Here is a 15,717-nt window from a genome sequence, read left to right on the forward strand (position 1 = left end):
AATGGGGATATCGTGTTGGGTGTATGCTATCATAGTATGTCAGCCACAGAAGAAGATGAGAGAAATTTACATGTAAGAAGAGGCTTGTGAGAGATTTGAACAAGTAATTGTATGTGGGGACTTCATAGTTCCATCAAATGGGACTTGTTACAGGCAGAATGAGAAGGTGAAGCCTTCCTAAATCCAGTGATGAACAAATTTCTTACTCAGCATGTGAAGCAACCAACAACTGGGGGAAATATTCTAGAGTTGGTGATGAGCTCAGACCCAACACTGGTAAATTGTGTACAAGTAAAGGTGCCCCTGGGGTCAAGTGATCATAATGTAGGGAGTTTTGATACTTCCACTGACAGGGGAAAACTAATTTGATTATAGGAATGCGAAGTACAAGGGTATGAGAAAAGAATTTGCAAAAATACAATGGAAAGAAGTTCAAAAACAGAGAAGTTTCAGAAATGTGAATTTTTGTTGTTGAAGAATATGACAAAGTAGTAAAGCTCTATGTACTTACAAAGAGGTGTGAGAATAAGAGAAGGAAACCACTGTGGTGGAACAGAGATATATTGAGGGCAAGGGAAAATAAATTTGCTCGTGGAAACAATTTCAGGAGATGGACTGCATGGACTGCTATGAAGACTACTTGAGGAATAAAAGGGCCAGGGATAGAGCAAGAAAGCTCATCAGGCAAGCCAAAAGGAAATACAAATCTAAGAGAGCTAAGAGAGTAAAAGAAGATCTGAAAGTATATTATAGATATGCCAAAAATAAAATGAAGACAAAAGAAAGTGTTGGACCACTGGAGGATGAAAATGGAGACATGGTATCTGAGGATGAGAGGATGGTCAATATCTTAGACAAATATTTCTCCACAGTGTACACAGAGGAATCTACTACAAATATTCCTGAACAAAGAATGATCTATATTGGTACAAGTAACAAAATGCTACAAGAGGTGAATCTATCTACTCAGGGAGTAATTAAGATCCTACATAAATTAAATCCAGAGAAATCAACAGGTGATGATAATGTACATCCAGCAGTGTTCATGAACTTGTAAGGACTGGCAGCACAACCCCTAAGTTATATTTCTAAGAGAAGTTTGGAGACTGGAAAAGTACCAGATGGTTGGAGGATGGCAAATGTGACATCTATCTTTAAAAAGGGATCAAAGAAACTTGTTTGCAACTACAAACCAATAAGCTTGACATCTCAAGTAAGCAAGATTATGGAAACTTTGATTAGAGATGCAATAATAAAGCATCTTGATCAAAGAAACTCCGCATGGTTTTTTATCAGGAAGATCTTGTCTGACAAACCTACTGACATTCCTTGAGAGAGTAACATCTTACATAAGTTCAGGCTACCCTGTGGACATCATCTACCTGGACTTCTCTATGGCTTTCAATACTGTTCCACACCAGAGGCTGTTAAGGAAGATTAAGACACACGGGATAAGAGAGAGCATACAAGAATGGATTTGTGACTGGCTTAAAGAAAGGAAACAGAGGGTTGTCATAAGGGGACACAAGTCAGAATGCAGGAAGGTTAGGAGCGGTGTACCCCAGGAATCAATATTGGGGCCTCTATTATTCATTATATTTATAAATTACATGATAATATTGTTTTTCACATCCTCAAGTTTGCTGATGATACAAAAATAATTAATAAAGTAGTAACACATGAAGATGCCAAACACTTACAGGATGGAAAACAGAATGTATAATTATATATAATTGGTCAGAGGCCTGGCAAATACTATTCAATGTGGAAAAGTGCAGTGTCTCCATATTGCCCATGGAAACATCAATTACGCAAACTAGGGGAGCAAGAAATTATGAATGTAGATCAGGGGAAAGATTTGAGGGTGAAAATAAGTAAATCGTTCAGTCCAAGTGCCCACTTTGCCAAAGTGGTTTCAAAGCCCAACCAGGTAATGGGAAATGTCAGAAGAACAGTAGAGTATAAGAGCAAAGACAACATAGTAAATTTGTATAAATCCCTGGTACAATCATATACCAAAGGATTTTTCCCCTTACATGGGGGGTAGCCAAAAAGAAAAAGGCATAGAAACCACTCCCAACCATTCCATTTCCTATATATTCCACTCCCTTCCACCCTCCTCCCTTCCTCTTATCTTGGCACCTCCTGGATGATGGGTCATCCCTGTATCCTGTCCACTGCCCTGGGTCAGAAGTAATGTCGCAAGACAGCACATCCACAGCAAGGCCGCTTCATAAATTTGGCGACCCCCCCCTTTCTGTCCCCTCATGCAGAAAAGGAGAAGACGGGGGAGAAATCCCTTTGGGCTGCGTCAATTTTTTTCTCATACATACTTCCTCATGCCCCCATCCCCCACCCAGTCCCCCTCATGCATTACAGCATCATCTATACACAACCCCTCTCCATTCACCCCTATCTTCTGTCCTCTCCCGTCCTTACTCTACAGACATTCCTCTCTTTTGTAATGCCCCTTTCACCCCATCCATCCATCTCATCCTAGGATGCCCCCCTCATATTCAGTCCTTCCACATCTGCCTTCCACACTTCTTTTACTAATCTTTCTTCACACATTCTTTCCATGTGTCCAAACCATCCTAATACTCTTTCATCAACCCTATCTCCCAGCACCCTTTCCACCCCTGTTCTCCTCCTCATTTCTCACTCTATCTAGGCTAGTAACCCCTATCATACTTCTCAGACATTTCATCTCAAACACATTCAAACTCCTCTCTTCCTCTCTCATGTTCCATGTTTCTGCCCCGTACAGTGCTGTTGGCACAATCACTCCTTCATACAACATCCTCTTAGCATCCATTCCCAGATGTCTATTTCTCATTACACTTTTTAATCCACCAAGCCATTTACTCAGTTCTCTCAATCTACATTCTACCTCAACCCCCACTCCTTTTCCTGCCACATTCACACCCAAGTATCTAAAACTATCCACTTCCTCCAGTCTTTCACCCTTAATGCTCACTTCCAGCCTGCTGTCACTCTCTCCCCTTGTACATCTCATCAACTTACTTTTGCCCACATTTATCTTCAGCTTCCTTCTTTCACACATCCTCTCAAACTCTGTCACTAACTTCCTCAATCCCTCCTCTGATCCTGCTACAAGCACAGTGTCGTCAGCAAATAACAACTGGCTCACCTCCTACTTTTCTCCATTTTCATTAATCATCTCCAACCCCTGACCCACTACCCTTGCATTCACCTCTTGCACCATCCCATCCATGTAAAGATTGAACAGCCAGGGCGACATAACACATCCCTGATGAAGTCCCACCTTTACCTCAAACCATTCACTCTCTCCATTTCTAATCCTGACACAAGCTCTACTACTCTCGTAAGAACTCCTGACTGCTCTTAACAGCTTTCCTCCTATCCCATATATCTGCAGTACCTCCCACAGTGTCTTCCTGTCTACCCTATCGTAAGCCTTTTCCAGATGCATAAAAGCCCAAAAAACATCCTTACCTTTTCCTATAGCTTTCTCACATATATGTCTTACCACAAAAATCTGATCTACACATCCCCTACCTGTCCTAAACTCACACTGTTCCTCACCAATTACTCCCTCTGTTCCTCTCCTAATCCTCTCAATCAAGACCCTCCCATAAGCCTTCCCAACTACATTCAACAAGATGATCCCTCTGAAACTACTACACTCACACTTGTCCCCCTTTCCTTTGTAAAGCGGAACTATACAGGCACTCCTCCAGTCCTCTGGCACTCTACCCTCTCTTAAACAAACATTAAATAACCTCACCAGCCAGTCCACCATAATTGTACCTCCTTTCTTCAAACATTCTGCATGGCATCCATCCAACCCAGGTGCCTTGCCTGCTCTCATCATCTTAACAGCTGTTTTCACTTCATCCTTCACTATTTTTCCTCCATTTTCCTCACTCATCACTCATTTTCTTAGCACTTCCCACTGCAACTACCTTTCCCTCCCTATCCTCCTTCACATTTAGCAACTCCCTAAAATACTCTGCCCACCTTCCTCTCACTGCCTTCTCTTCCATTATCATCTCTCCATCTGCACTTTTTACCTTTTCTTCTCTACGGTACTTGATTCGCCTCCTCTTTCTCTTTTAATTTCCTTCCAAAACATCTTTTTATTTCAAAATTTTCTGTCATACTTTTACCCCATTTCACATCTGCTCCTTTATCTTATGCTTAACTTCCCTTCTCCTTACTTTGTACCTCTCATACGATTCCCTCATCCTACTTTGTAGCCAATCTATGAATGCCTGCATCTTCTCTTCTACACCTTTTTTTGCTTCCTCATCCCACCACTCACTACCCTTCTTTCTATTTCCTCCTGCCCTCCTTGTTCCACACACCATCTTTGCACACCTTATGACTCCCTCCTTCAACCATCCCCATTCCTCCTCCACTCCTAGTTCTACTCTATCCTTTACTCCCTCCCACTCCTCTTTCAGCTTCTTCTTATACTCATTCTCCTTTTTTTTTCTCATTTAAGCAGTTCACTCTAAGTACCTCCCTGCCTTCTGCCCTTTTCCTCTTTTTCCACCTATTCTCCACTCTCAATTTACCTTCCACCAGGAAATGATCTGATATTCCCCCACTCTCTCCCCTTAGAACATGTGCATCTTTAACTCTTCCTACCATACTCCTGGTCACCAATATATAGTCCATTAATGCTCTATCTGCCACCCTTCCATCAACCACCCTCTCCCATGTGTACTTATGCTTGAATTTCTTCCTAAACACTGTATTTGCTATCAACTCCCTTTGAAAACACATCTCCATCAATTCTCCACTATGATTTTTACCTGGAACTCCATACTTCCTAATCACTCCGTCAATTGGTTCATTTCCTACCCTAGCATTAAGGTCTCCCAATACAATTACATTGACATTTCTCCCTAATCTCTCTATGCACTCATTTATATCTACCCAAAAGGCCTCCTTTTCCTCTATGCTCTTCTCACTACCAGGCCCATACACACTTACAAAAACCCACATCTCCTTTCCCAGCTTCACCTTCATCCACATCAACCTTGATGAAAATTCCTTCCACTCCACTCCCCACTTACTTATCCCTTCACTTACTAGTATAGCCACCCCTTCTCTCCCTCGTCCCCTCTTCACTTATGAGTACCTCCCAGTTGCACTCCCACACTCACAGTTGCCCCTTCCTTTCAGTTTCACTCAAAGCCAGCACATTCATCTTTCTTCTCACAAACATACTGCCTATCTCTTCCCTTTTACTCTCATCTGTACCACATCCACACACATTAAAAGATCCAATCCTTAGGGTACTGGTTGGAAAACTCCCAGACCCTCTTATGCCTTTAGTTTTTTTTAGGAATGTCCCCTTTTGGGGCTACAGGTAGCAGGACTCCCCTGCTCTTCCCCTACCACAGGGTAGGCGAAAAAAAAAAATGAATATTCAGAGAAATGGTACAGGAGAGTAACAAGGGGTTGGGGGGACACCATAATGGAGGGATAGTCGTAGTATAAATGTGTCATCATTTCTGTGGCTCTGGTCCATAGGGGCACCCCATATAGACCCTAAAGTATCAACTGCATGCTACTTTACCACAATAACATGCAGCCAATACCCCAGATGGGGAAATCCCTGGTAAGACCCCATTTAGATTACTGTCATCAAGCATGGAGACCTTATTTGCAAAAAGATATCGACAACATTGAAAAGGTGCAAAGAAGGATGACAAGAATAGTGCACAGTATTAAGGATGATCCCTATGAAGAGAGACTGAAGAAAACTGGGCTTGTGACACTAGAAATGAGGAGAGTTAGAGGCGACCTTATTGAAGTATTTAAAATGATGAAGGGACTGGAGGGTTTGAGGGTCAAGGACTTCATCATGGATCTGGGAACAAAAAGAGGACATCCACTGAAAATCTTTAAATAACGAACACGACTTGACATAAGGAAGTACTTCTTCTCAAACAGAATTGTTAACGAGTGGAACAATCTGCTAAGAGAGGCAGTTGCAGCAAACACAGTGAGTGGATTCAAGGTCAAAATTAATTCATTAATATGGCAAATGGAGGGGCACCACATGACCCAGCGAAGGCTTACTGCCCCGATTCTAAGCAGACCACCTCAACAGCAATAGTACTGAGGTGGTGCTGGTAAGATATATTTATATCATCATAATTATTTTCATGTTTTGTTTAATCCCTCAAGTGCCATTAGTTTTTTCTTTCTTTACATAATGAGTTTTGTCATTTATTATTATTTCTATGCACTATTATGATTAACATTTTCTTGTTGTTGTTCCCTAGATTGTCTTTCCGAGCAGCCCTGTATCCCCAAGGAATGCCACAGCCGAAACAGGGTTTTCCCACAAATCCTTTATAGAGTGTATATTGTGTTGTTTGTGTGTATGATTGTGTATAATGCAGTCTTCCATAACATGTTGAAAAGTATGGGGTGAAGTGTTACATCCTGGGCATTTGTCCACAATGTGGTCATTCAGTCTCTTCTAGTAGCTTAGAAGGGCTGGGTGGTGGCCGCATCGCAGTCTGGTCAGGTGGACTCTGTTCTTTTGTGGGAGATGGGATTTAGAGGGATGGATATCAGGGGTCTGGCATGCATTAATGTGTTATCTTTTAGTGAGTTAATGGAGCAGTGAGTGATGTAATTATGAATATATTTCCGGAGGCTGGTATTTGGTGGCTTTGGAGGAGGAGAAGAGATTATTTGTGTGTGATATAGATTTTTTTTTTTTTTTCATATTTCTTTGTGTGTGTGTGGGTGTTCTGCTATGTAGTGTAGAGGGTGTGCTGTGTTTGTGGAGGCTGCAGCAAGTGTTTGTGTGTCTCTCATGTCAAGGTGATCTTTGACTTTGAGGACTTTTGTTTCATAATGTAGGTGGACTGTAGGTGTTGTATATGTGCAGCCTGTAATTGTTTTCAATGCTTTGTTTTGTATGGTCTGAAGGGTGTTGAGAGGTGTCTAACTGAGATTGGGTGCCCATGCTGGACTCGTATAATTCATCATTGAGCGTATGCATTGTTTGTATATTGTAGTATTAGTTTGTCCAAATGTTGTTCCAGTGATTGATTTAAATGCAATGAGTCTAGGTGTGCATTTATTTTTTATGTTTGTGATGTGTTGTTTAAATGACATGGATGTATTGTATGTTACACCAAGAATTTTCAGGGTGTATGTGTGTGGTATTAGAGTGCTGTTGATATAGAATTGAGGAATGTATTTACCTCGTTGTATTATACGGGAAGGGGAGCTATGCTCGTGGTGACCCATTTTTGTACCTCGCAAGATCAAGTTTGTTCTTAAATTCTTGTATTGTGTTTGCACACACTATTTCTTCATCCAATTTGTTCCATACATCTATCACTCTATGTGGAAAGCTATTCTTTTTCAGGTGTCTTTTGTAGTTATCCTTTTTGAGTTTCATTGCATATCCTCTTGTTTTTCCTGTCCAGTTTTAATAGGTCATCTCTATCAAGGCATTCTTTTCCTTTCATAATTCTGTAGATGGTTAATAGGTTCCCTCATTCTCTTCTTTGTTCCAGGGTTGGTAATTCCAGTTCGGCCAGTCTTTGTTCATATATTAGGTTTGCAAATGTTGGAACCAACTTTGTCGTTGCTCTTTGTATTCTTTCTAATTTTCTTATATTCTTTTTTGTACTGGGTGACCATATCAGCGCTGCATATTCCAGTTTTGGCCTTATCAGTATTTGTAATATTTTCTTGATCATTTCCTTAACCAGGTATTTAAAGGCCACCTTTATTAATCTCAACAAATTGTATGTTTCTCTATCTTATTTATATGTTTATCCGGTGACATGTCTTTAGTGATGATTACTCCTAGGTCCTTTCCAGAATTTACTTTCTTTACTTCTTTTTCATCAATTTTATACTGTCCTGTTATTCTCTTCTTGCTTTTTCCAAATTTTGATATTGAATTCTACTTCCCATCTCTTGCTCCACTCTGAGACTTTGTTCAGATCCTTCTGTAATGAGTCACAGTCTATTTCGGAGTTTATTCTCTTTAATAATTTTGTGTCATCTGCAAAGCAGTTCATGCAACTATCAATGCCCTCATCCATGTCATTTGCATATATAGCAAACATTATCAGAGCTAGTACTGACCCCTGTGGAATGCCACTACTCATTTCTTCCCATTTTGAATATTTGTCTCTGAGCACCACTCTCATTTTTCTTCCATGTAGAAAGTCCTCCATCCAATTCAATAGTTTTCCATGTATGCCTCCTATTGTTTCCAGTTTATATAGTAATTTTCTGTGTGGTACCTTATCAAATGCCTTTTGTAGGTCTAGGAATGCACAGTCTGCCCAATTAAATTGGTGGTACATGATCTTCCTTGTCTGAATCCAAATTGCCTTGGGTTCAGAATATTATTCTCCTACAGATATTTGGTCCATCTATCTTTGATGATTCTCTCACAAATTTTGACTATTGTACTTGTTAGGGACACCAGTCTATAATTTGTTGGGTCTTCCTTATTTCCCCCTTTATATATCGGCACTATATTGGCATTTTTCCAGTCTTCTGGTAGTTTTCCCTCTTTGAGAGAGCATTCTATTATTTTGAATATTTTTCCTGTTAGTTCGTCTATACATTCCCTCAGTATCCAGTTTGCAACTCCGTCTGGTCCATGTGACTTGTTAACGTCTAGCTTTAGTATTTGATTCCTTATTTCATTCTGAGTAATGTTTATTTTCTTAAGTAGAGGAAATCTTATTTCATTTTTTATCCCAGTTTTGTAGATTCTTTTCCTCTTTGGTGAATAAAGATTTGAAATGTTTCTTCATAATATCTGCCATTTCTATATCTTCTGTGTATTCTCTATTACCTTGATGTAATTTGTGTATTTCCTGTTTATTTTTTAGCTTGCCATTTACATATCTATAAAATAGTTTGGGTTGATCTTTACATATATCTATTATGTCCTTTTCATGTATTTTGTTCTTTTGTCCAGTTGGTGAGAAGTGTTGCTGTAGATTTGGCTGGGCTATTTTGAGTCTGTAATAAACCATGTGTTGAGTGTATCAAGGTATGACTGTATTATTTCTGCAGCTTTGTCTGTGTTACAATGTGTACATGTGATTGTTATGTCGTCTGTGTAGGAAGAGATTTGTATTTCTGAGGTGTCTGATGTAGGTATATCATGCATGTATTGATTCAAGAGTGTGGGGGATAAACAGAGCCCTGTGGTACTCCATTCTTAATGTTTCTGATGTGCGATGATTGGCCATTATATGACACATAAGCATTTCTGCCTGCCAGACAATTGGCCAGCCATCATTTGGTGTTATTGTGCATGTCTGTGTTATATATTTTGTTTGTTAGTTTGTGATGCCGGATAGCATCAAAAGCTTTACTAATGTCTAGTGTTATAAGAAATGTTCTGTGATGGGGACTATCTGAGTTGATGGCATCTAATATTCTTTGCGTGAGGGTTATTAGAAGAATGTTTGTGGAGTGTAGTGGCCTAAAACTGTGTTGTGATTCAGCAAGGGGAACATGTGGTGTGATGAGTTGAAGTATGAGGCATTCAATGACTTTGGAGGGGGTGCAGAGAAGTGTGATTGGGCAGTGTGATGTCGAGATTGTTGGGTCTTTATTGGGTTTTGGGATTGTGATTATTTTCCCATGCTTCCAGATGTCAGGTATAGTGTTGTGTGAATAGCTGTAGTTTGCAATGCTTGTGAGTGCATGTATATCTTGTGGGCCAATGTGTTTTAGGTGGTTGTTATAACAACTTAACATTTTCTGTTCTTAGTTATATTACTACTTGTTTAAATATATTTGAATTATTTATTTCATATGTATAAAACATTGCTAATTTGCTTAACCACAGCAAAGAAAACATGGACTGGGAGTGAAGCATTTATTCCTGATATTTTGTCTACTGACTTTTTCAAAAGAATGAACATACTGGATAATGCAGAGTTTATACACTTGGTAGCTCATGGAGGTATGTGAGCATGGCGCGCTGTGCTCTGATTGACCCACTGAGACAGCCAACAATAAGTGCTATGCCCACTATGGTTTTTCCCCAGGTGAAGCTGCCAGCCTTACTATTGATGTTGAGACAGGTAGTGTTATTGGCAGCTTCTATGGATTTCCCAATCTTCTTATCTATACCTTGGCCCAGTTCCATTATGGGAGGTGTCCACAACCATTGGATAAATAATAGAAAGGAGAAACAGGGTGAAGCAGTCATGTTTTTGACAAAGATAACAGAAGAAAAAAAAAATGTGGAGTTGGTTATGATAAAAGTTAAAAAACAGCGACATGAAAAGTAGAAAATTTGTAGTAATATATGTGCCCCCAAAAACATATTCTTGGACAGAGAGTGATCATTCCAAAATGTTAGAATACACAAAGAATCCATTAAATGAATTACTGAAAGGAGGAAACATAGTAATTATGGGTGACTTTAACTCTAAAGAAATATGTTGGGAAGAAATGACAGTGAAAGATGGAGAGGACCTTTGGGGAAATACACTACTGGATATGACCATTGTATACACAATGATTCAATGAGAAAAGGAAAATACCAGATATAGAAACAATGAAGAACCATCAAGACTAGACTTAATATTTATGTCACGAGCCTGAAATTGTGGATAAAATGGAATACAAGACACCAATTGGGAAGAGTGACCATGTACTAAATGGGTTCAAACTAAAAGAAGAAATTGATTTGGGAAGAAATGAAAAACATAGAAAAGGAAGACTAATGTACAACAAAACAGAATTTGAGAAATTTATAAAATTCTTTCAGAAAAAAAGTAAATTGGGAAAACTTCTTAAATGAAGAAACAAGGATGGAAGAGAGATGGAATATATTAAAAGAAACTTAAGGAATTGATAAATATGTATCAAAGCAGAAGCAAGAAAGGATGTACATTAAGTGCTGGTACAACAAAAAATGTAGTGAGGCAAAAGATAGAAGAGACAAAGCTTGGAAAAGATGGAAAAAAAAGAATGGGAAGTAGCATATATCAAAGAAATGAGTATGTAAAGATATGCAGGGGGAAGAAAAAAGAAACTATAAAAAAAGACATAATAGACAAATGTAAGGACCAACCTAAATTATTCTACAGGTATAGCACTTCACAATTGGCTGTCTCAGTGGGCCAATCAGAGCAAAGTGCATGCTCACATACCTCCTTGAACTACCAAGCATATATAAACCCTGCACGATCCAGTATGCTCATTCCTACAAAAAAGTCAGAAGATAAAGCATCAGGAATAAATGCTTCACTCCCAGTCCACATTCCCTTTGCCGTGTTTAAGCAACTTGTTCACATGGATATTAATTTTCACACATTGACAGTGCCTATCTTCCTTGCTGCCAATTTTTTATCTTTTAAGAGGACCACAATGGAAACAAGTTTCATATGCTTTACTATGTTATCCTTGCAATTGTATTTGTATTCTTATATCTGTGTATCTTAATGCAAATAAATGCAATCCAATTGACAGGTCCTTCGGCAGTGCAGCTTCCAGCATCTTCTGTCAAGGCGTATAAAGGTGGGAAACCTACCAGGTACACAGTATATGGGTTAATTTGTGACTATTATTTATAGAGATGAAAAATCTTGTAAAAGTGTAAACATGATGTATATGATGAAAAGAGAATGGTGAATTTTTAGTTGTGCACACCTATGTGATATAGCAATAGAAAATTATTAATCTTATAAATTATAATAGATCAACGTAATATGCTATTTTCTTGGCAGAAAGCAACAACAAAAAAGTTGCTAAAACCTATTTACTAATGAACGAAGTCGCGGCAGCTGAATGAAACACTATGTTTGTTTTGATAGATGCTGAGGTCAAAGAAATGAAAGGATGATAAATTAGTCTATTCTAACCTAACCTATAATTAGTAATTTAGTACCTCAAATTCTAAAGATCCTGGTCATTGTCGTCATCATGGATGTTGATGGTCTGATTATTATTGTACCTCTGGCAATTAACACATGATGGCAGAACCCTGTGTTCTCTCATAAAGTCCAAGGAAGCCCTACTGTCTTTGTAACAGCACTTATTAACGTCACCTGGAGTTGGAGAACACCCAGTCCACAACGTGAAAACTATTGTCTGATAGTGACTGGACTGGCATGGCATCCGGACTGTATCCTAGCGGCTTCATTTGTTGGTAAATTTGCTTGTAGCAAGGTTTTTTGTTTTTTATTTCCACCAAGAAAATCACATATTACCTTCATGTATTATAATTTACACAATTAATATTTAATTTTCTAATGTTATATCACATACATGTACACAACTAAAATAATACCAAAAGGACATTGTCTGAGCAGTGTTTTCCAAACTTTTATGGTTTTGTTCTGGGTTAGATGTTAGGAGCTTTGTAGAGCACCATTGTTCAGCTTCTTAATTTTTAATAGTTGCTGGTTCTAAAGCTTTGAATTTTGTACTACACTTGGTTTCTAACAATATTTAACTATCTCTTCCTCAAAATTCTAAAGCTTGGCAATTTCTTCATACAGCTGGGTACTGACACTTGTTTGAGATGTAGGATATTCAACTCTTGTTCTTTTGTTTCCTCGTCATCACTACAAACATGTCTCCCAATGGAAAGTCAAGAGAAAAATTAATGCAACTTACAGAAAAAAGTTAATGTACATTTCTTCAGGAGCAAGGGGTTCAGTTAAGTAGATAGATTAGATAATTATTTTGTTGTGTCTAAACCATATCCACTGCAGAGCAGTGTAATTTGCTTCCTTTAGGTTAAGTTAACTTACACTGGGTTATGCTAGGTTTGCTAAGGCATAATCTGAACCAGTAAGTTATTGGTATTTACTGTAATGCCTGATGGAATTGACACCTTCACCAACCATTAAAAATAGGCTTCAGGGGAACAGACGCCCAAGTGACATATCAGCTGTCAAGCTTCTGTGAAACCACCCCATTCAGCCCACCTGAATAAGGGCCTGTTTTGGGCACTACTGTACTGGTTCGCACTTCTCAAAACCCATAGCCTAATGTTTAATGGCATATCACATATCTTATGATGAACAGAGTAACTATTAATTGTATATTTCGTTAATTACACTACATCAATTTAGCATCACTTACACGTTAGTTGTGAAACTTTTACCTTCCCTTTTCAACCCCAACCCTTTCATGTTATCTCATCCTGTTCTCACAAACTACAATACTAGTAATTTAGCTGTGTTTGGTTGCATAGCAACAGAAACTTAAAATATCATCGACACTCATAAACTTCTCTAATAGAAACAATCTAACCTGTACCTGTTAAATTTCCCATCACGTTTCGCGCAATGCTAGTTGGCAACTGTCTGTGTTTTGTCGTTCATTAGTTTAGCAACTTTAGCTAACTAATTTGCTGTTTACTTAGGTGTCGTGGCACCCCGCCCCTTTTCCATTACCACGTCTCGGGAGTTGGTCAATATTTTGACGCAGTTCCTCTTGAGATTAGACAGTATGGAATTGGAGGTATACCTGGTGTTTATTTTTTCCAGGAAGTAATCCAACCTACTTCTGAACGTCTCTGTGCTGATTCCAGATATTTTTGATGTCTCGAGGCAGGCTGTTTAAATAGCTTCGGACCAGCACTGCTGGAACTTTTCGCTTGGATTGAACTTCTTATACCAGTTATGGTGTTCCCACTTACGTGTCCTCCCTGGCGGCTTTGACCCATCGTTTTTCGCTCATATTTCCGAAATAATCATTCACATCAGCATGGTATATTAGCACAGCCTAATTCACACCCTGCCATAATTTTTGACGTTATAGTGCATTCACAAGTGTATTTAATTACGGTGTTTACTCTTGATATTAAGTGTGTCGTAGCCGACACCCGTGAAGTAAATCGAACAAGTGAATTTGGGATACACGAGGTAGTTTGTGATGACGTCACGACTTCACCTGTTCGATTTACTTCACGGGTGTCGGCTACGACACACTAAATATCAAGAGTAAACGCCGTAATTAAATACACTTGTGTATGCACTATAACGTCAAAAATTATGGCAGGGTGTGAATTAGGCTGTGCTAATATATCATACTGATGTGAATGGTTATTTCGGAAATATGAGCGAAAAACGATGGGTCAAAGCCGCTGAAATACTTAGTAGTTGTATCTTACGGGAAGGGGGAGCTAAGCTCGTGATATCCCGTCTCTGTATCTCTTCATATCCAGTTTGCTCTTAAATTTTTGTATTGTTTATGCACACTTTTTTCGTCTAATAATGTGTTCCATACATCCACCACTCTGTAGAGAAAGCTGTTCTTTTTCAGGTCTCCACTATATTTGTCCTTGTTAAGCTGCTTTCCATGTCCCCTTGTGTTTCTCTTATCCAAATTTAGTAAGTCTTCTCCGTCTAGAACTTCCATGCCTTCTATAATTCTGTAGATGGTCAACAAGTAATCTTTCTCTACTCTGTTCCAGAGTCGGCAACTCCAACTTTACATTGGCAAAGTAGCATGCAGTTGATACTTTAGGGTCTATATGGGGCGCCCCTACGGACCAGAGCCACACATCATTTTGTCTGTGATAGAGGAAAACTCTGTTCATAAAGAAATGATGACACTTTTATACTACGACTGTCCTTCCTTTATCCTGTCCCCCAACCCCTTGTTACTGTCCTGTACCGTTTCTCTGAATATTCATTTCCTTTTTTCGCCTACCTACCCTGTGGTGGGGGGAAAGAATACTGCCACCGAGTATTTCCACTTGGATCGTAGAAGGCGACAAAAAAGGGAAGGGGGATGGGATTAGGAGTCCTACTACCTGTAGACCCAAAAGGGAACATTCCTAAATAAGAAAGTAAAGACATAAGAGGGTCTGAGAGCTTTCCAACCAGTACCCTAAGGTTTGGGTCTTTTAAAGTGTGTGGATGTGGTACAGATGAGAGTAAAAAGGAAAATATAGGCAGTATGTTTGTGAGAAGAAAGATGGATATACTGGCTTTGAGTGAAACTAAAATGAAAGGAAAGGGCAACTGTGAGTTTGGGAGTGTAGCTGGGAGGTACTCATGAGTGAAGAGGGGACGAGGGAGAGAAGGGGTGGCTATACTAGTAAGTGAAGAGATAAGTAAACGGGTAGTGGAGTGGAAGGAGGTGTCATCAAGGTTGATGTGGATGAAGGTGAAGCTTGGAAAGGAGATGTGGGTTTTTGTAAGTGCGTATGGGCCTGGTAGTGATAAGAACGTAAAGGAAAGGGAGGCATTTTGGCTAGATATAAATGAGTGCATAGAGGGATTAGGGAGAAATGTTAATGTAGTTGTATTGGGAGACCTAAATGCTAGGGTAGGAAATGAACCAATTGACGGAGTGATTGGGAAGTATGGAGTTTGAGGCAAAAATCGTAGTGGAGAATTGATGGTGGAGATGTGTCTTGAAAGAGAGTTGATGATAGCAAATACAGTGTTTAAGAAGAAAGTCAAGCATAAGTACACATGGGAGAGGGTGGTGGATGGAAGGGTGGCAGATAGAGCGTTAATGGACTATATAATGGTGACCAGGATTATGGTAGGAAGAGTTAAGGATGTACATGTTCTAAGGGGAGAGAGTGGGGAGATCATTTTCTGGTGGAAGGTAAAATGAGAGTGGAGAAAGAGGAAAAGGGCAGAAGGTAGGGAGGTACTTAGAGTGAACTGCTTAAATGAGGAAAAAAGGAGAATGAGTATAAGAAGAAGTTGGGAGAGGAGTGGGAGAGAGTAAAGG

At 39.3% G+C, this 15,717-nt stretch overlaps 1 protein-coding gene across 4 annotated transcripts in view; it reads right to left on the reverse strand.

Moving 5' to 3' along the window:
• LOC143038420 (uncharacterized) overlaps positions 1–13,433 on the reverse strand; it is an 88,683-nt gene extending 75,250 nt beyond the window's left edge. The window contains exon 1 of one of the 4 annotated variants that reach the window (XM_076207588.1): positions 13,282–13,433. The gene's annotated coding sequence lies outside the window, so the exon portion shown is untranslated. Of the gene's footprint in view, positions 1–12,770; positions 12,792–13,104; positions 13,241–13,275 lie in introns of those variants that run through there. The other 3 variants (XM_076207597.1, XM_076207607.1, XM_076207616.1) reach the window with 3 other exon arrangements.
• Between the last annotated feature and the right edge of the window lie 2,284 nt (positions 13,434–15,717).

The sequence above is a fragment of the Oratosquilla oratoria genome, chromosome 2 (assembly GCF_046742065.1).
Source record: "Oratosquilla oratoria isolate Oo_2021 chromosome 2, ASM4674206v1, whole genome shotgun sequence".
NCBI classification, from domain to species: domain Eukaryota; kingdom Metazoa; phylum Arthropoda; class Malacostraca; order Stomatopoda; family Squillidae; genus Oratosquilla; species Oratosquilla oratoria.